The following is a 6,000-nucleotide window of genomic DNA, read 5'->3' on the forward strand; positions in this document are numbered from 1 at the left end:
ACAAGAATATAACTACTATAATACTGCTTCCTATGTACAAGAATATAACTACTATAATGCTGCTCCTATGTACAAGAATATGACTACTATAATACTGCTACTATGTACAAGAATATAACTACTATAATACTGCCCCCTAAGTACAAGAATATAACTACTATAATACTGCTCCTATGTACAAGAATATAACTACTATAATAGTGCCCCCTATGTACAAGAATATAACTACTATAATACTGCTCCCTACGTACAAGAATATAACTACTGTAATACTTCCCCCTATGTAGAAGAGTATAATTACTATAATACTGCCCCATGTACAAGAATATAACTACTATAATACTGCCCCCTATGTACAAGAATATAACTACTATAATACTGCTCCTATGTACAAGAATATAACTACTATAATACTGCTCCCTATGTACAAGAATATAACTACTATAATGCTGCCCCCTATGTTCAAGAATATTACTACTATAATACTGCTCATATGTACAAGAATATAACTACAATAATAATGCCCCCTATGTACAAGAATATAACTACTATAATACTGCCCCTATGTACAAGAATATATCTACTATAATACTTCCTCCTATGTACAAGAATATAACTACTATAATACTGCCCCCTATGTACAAGAATATATCTACTATAATACTTCCTCCTATGTACAAGAATATAACTACAATAATACTGCCCCCTATGTACAAGAATATAACTACTATAATAGTGGTCCCTATGTACAAGAATATAACTACTATAACACTGCCCCCTATGTACAAGAATATATCTACTATAATACTGCCTCATATGTACAAGAATATAACTACTATAACACTTCCTCCTATGTACAAGAATATAACCACAATAATACTGCCCCCTATGTACAAGAATATAACTATTATAATACTGCCCCCTATGTACAAGAATATATCTACTATAATACTTTCTCCTATGTACAAGAATATAACTACTATAATACTGCCCCTATATACAAAAATATATCTACTATAATACTGCTCCTATGTATAAGAATATAACTACTATAATACTGCTTCTATGTACAAGAATATAACTACTAAAATACTGCCCCCTATGTACAGGAATATAACTACTACAATACTGCCCCTATGTACAAGAATATAACTACTATAATACTGCCCCCTATGTACAAGAATATAACTACTATAATACTGCACCTATGTACAAGAATATAACTACTATAATACTTCCCCCTATGTACAAGAATATAACTACTATAATACTGCCCCCTATGTACAAGAATATATATACTATAATACTTCCTCCTATGTACAAGAATATAACTACTATAATACTGCCCCCTATGTACAAGAATATAACTACTATAATACTGCTCCCTATGTACAAGAATATAACTACTATAATGCTGCCCCTATGTACAAGAATATAACTACTATAATACTGCACCTATGTACAAGAATATAACTACAATAATACTGCTCCTATGTACAAGAATACAAGAATATAACTACTATAATACTGCCTTCTATGTACAAGAATATAACTACTATAATACAGCCCCCTATGTACAAGAATATAACTACTATAATACAGCCCCCTATGTACAAGGACATAACTACTATAATACTGCCCCTATATACAAAAATATAACTACTATAATACTGCCCCTATGTACAAGAATATAACTGATATAATACTACCCCTATGTATAAGAATATAACTACTATAATACTGCTCCCTATATATAAGTGTATAACTACAATACTGCCCCCTATGTACAAGAATATAAGTACTATAATACTGCTCCTATGTACAAGAATATAACTACTATAATACTGCCCCCTATGCACAAGAATATAACTACTGTAATACTTCCCCCTATGTAGAAGAGTATAACTGCTATAATACTGCCCCTACGTACAAGAGTATAACTACCATAATACTGCTCCTATGTACAAGAATATAACTATTATAATACTCCCTCCTATGTACAAGAATATAACTACTATAATACTGCTCCCTATGTACAAGAATATAACTACTATAATACTGCTCCCTATGTAAAAGAATATAACTACTATAATACTGCCCCCTATGTACAAGAATATAACTACTACAATACTGCCCCTATGTACAAGAATATAACTACTATAATACTGCCCCCTATGTACAAGAATATAACTACTATAATACTGCACCTATGTACAAGAATATAACTACTATAATACTGCCCCCTATGTACAAGAATATATATACTATAATACTTCCTCCTATGTACAAGAATATAACTACTATAATACTGCCCCCTATGTACAAGAATATAACTACTATAATATTGTCCCTATGTACAAGAATATAACTACTATAATACTGCCCCCTAAGTACAAGAACGTAACTACTATAATACTGCTCCTATGTACAAGAATATAATTACTATAATACTGCTCCCTATGTACAAGAATATAACTACTGTAATACTTCCCCCTATGTAGAAGAGTATAACTACTATAATACTGCCCCTATGTACAAGAATATAACTACTATAATACTGCCCCCTATGTACAAGAATATAACTACTATAATACTGCTCCTATGTACAAGAATATAACTACTATAATACTGCTCCCTATGTACAAGAATATAACTACTATAATACTGCTCCCTATATACCAGAATATAACTACTATAATGCTGCCCCCTATGTACAAGAATATAACTACTATAATACTGCTCATATGTACAAGAATATAACTACTATAATACTGTCGCCTATGTACAAGAATATAACTACTATAATACTGTCCCCTATGTACAAAAATATAACTACTATAATACTGCCCCCTATGTACAAGAATATAACTATTATAATACTGCCCCCTATGTACAAGAATATAACTACTATAATACTGCCCCCTATGTACAAGAATATATCTACTATAATACTGCTCCTATGTACAAGAATATAACTACTATAATACTGCCTCCTATGTACAAGAATATAACTACTATAATACTGCCCCCTATGTACAAAAATATATCTACTATAATACTTCCTACTATGTACAAGAATATAACTCCTATAATACTGCCCCTTATGTACAAGAATATAACTACTAAAATACTGCCCCTATGTACAAGAATATAACTACTATAATACTGCTCCTATGTGCAGGAATCTAACTACTGTAATACTTCCCCCTATGAAGAAGAGTATAACTACTATAATACTGCCCCTATGTACAAGAATATAACTGCTATAATACTGCCCCCTATGTACAAGAATTTAACTACTATAATACTGCACCTATGTACAAGAATATAACTACTATAATACTTCCCCCTATGTACAAGAATATAACTACTATAATACTGCCCCCTATGTACAAGAATATATCTACTATAATACTTCCTCCTATGTACAAGAATATAACTACTATAATACTGCTCCCTTTGTACAAGAATATAACTACTATAATACTGCCCCCTATGTACAAGAATATAACTACTATAATACTGCCCACTATGTACAAGAATATAACTACTATAATACTGCCCCCTATGTACAAGAATATAACTACTATAATACTTCCTCCTATGTACAAGAATATACCTAGTATAATATTGCGCCCTATGTCCAAGAATATAGCTACTATAATACTGCCCCCTATGTACAAGAATATAACTACAATAATACTGCTCCTATGTACAAGAATACAAGAATATAACTACTATAATACTGCCTTCTATGTACAAGAATATAACTGCTATAATACTGCCCCCTAAGTACAAGGATATAACTACTATAATACTGCCCCTATATACAAAAAAATAACTACTATAATACTGCTCCCTATGTACAAGTATATAACTGATATAATACTACCCCTATGTATAAGAATATAACTACTATAATACTGCTCCCTCTGTACAAGTGTATAACTACAATACTGCCCCCTATGTACAAGAATATAAGTACTATAATACTGCTCCTATGTACAAGAATATAACTACTATAATACTGCCCCTATGTACAAGATTATAACTGCTATAATACTTCCTCCTATGTACAAGAATATAACTACTATAATACTGCTCCTATGTACAAAAATATAACTACTATAATACTGCGCCCTATGTACAAGAATATAGCTACTATAGTACTGCCCCCTATGTACAAGAATATAACTACAATAATAATGCTCCTATGTACAAGAATACAAGAATATAACTACTATAATACTGCCTTCTATGTTCAAGAATATAACTACTATAATACTGCCCCCTCTGTACAAGAATATAACTGATGTAATACTACCCCTATGAATAAGAATATAACTACTATAATACTGCTCCCTATATACAAGTGTATTACTACAATACTGCCCCCTATGTACAAGGATATAAGTACTATAATACTGCTCCTATGTACAAGAATATAACTACTATAATACTGCCCCCTATGCACAAGAATATAACTACAGTAATACTTCCCCCTATGTAGAAGAGTATAACTACTATAATACTGGTCCTATGTACAAGAATATAACTACTATAATACTGGTCCTATGTACAAGAATATAACTACTATAATACTCCCTCCTATGTACAAGAATATAACTACTATAATACTGCTCCCTATATACAAGAATATAACTACTATAATACTGTCCCCTATGTACAAAATATAACTACTGTAATACTTCCCCCTATGTAGAAGAGTATAACTGCTATAATACTGCCCCTATGTACAAGAATATAACTACCATAATACTGCTCCTATGTACAAGAATATAACTATTATAATACTCTCTCCTATGTACAAGAATATAACTACTATAATACTGCTCCCTATGTACAAGAATATAACTACTATAATACTGCTCCCTATGTACAAGAATATAACTACTATAATACTGCCCCTATGTACAAGAATATAACTACTATAATACTGCTCCTATGTACAAGAATATAACTACTATAATACTCCCTCCTATGTACAAGAATATAACTACTATAATATTGTCCCTATGTACAAGAATATAACTACTATAATACTGCCCCCTAAGTACAAGAATATAACTACTATAATACTGCTCCTATGTACAAGAATATAACTACTATAATAGTGCCCCCTATGTACAAGAATATAACTACTATAATACTGCTCCTTATGTACAAGAATATAACTACTGTAATACTTCCCCCTATGTAGAAGAGTATAACTACTATAATACTGCCCCTATGTACAAGAATATAACTACTATAATACTGCCCCTTATGTACAAGAATATAACTACTATAATACTGCTCCTATGTACAAGAATATAACTACTATAATGCTGCTCCCTATGTACAAGAATATAACTACTATAATGCTGCCCCCTATGTACAAGAATATAACTACTATAATACTGCTCATATGTACAAGAATATAACTACTATAATACTGCCCCCTATGTACAAGAATATATCTACTATAATACTTCCTCCTATGTACAGGAATATAACTACTATAATACTGCCTCCTATGTACAAGAATATAACTACTATAATATTCTTCCCTATGTACAAGAATATAACTACTATAACACTGCCCCCTATGTACAAGAATATATCTACTATAATACTGCCCTCTATGTACAAGAATATAACTACTATAATACTGCCCCCTATGTACAAGAATATAACTACTATAATATTGCTCCCTATGTACAAGAATATAACTACTATAACACTGCCTCCTATGTACAAGAATATAACTTCTATAACACTTCCTCCTATGTACAAGAATATAACCACAATAATACTGCCCCATATGTACAAGAATATAACGATTATAATACTGCCCCTATGTACAAGAATATAACTACTATAATACTGCCCCCTATGTACAAGAATATATCTACTATAATACTTTCTCCTATGTACAAGAATATAACTACTATAATACTGCCCCCTATGTACAAAAATATATCTACTATAATACTTCCT

Source organism: Phyllobates terribilis, unplaced genomic scaffold (genome assembly GCF_046119375.1).
Source record: "Phyllobates terribilis strain yellow unplaced genomic scaffold, ASM4611937v1 Scaffold_11__3_contigs__length_659146591, whole genome shotgun sequence".
Taxonomy (NCBI): Eukaryota; Metazoa; Chordata; class Amphibia; order Anura; family Dendrobatidae; genus Phyllobates; species Phyllobates terribilis.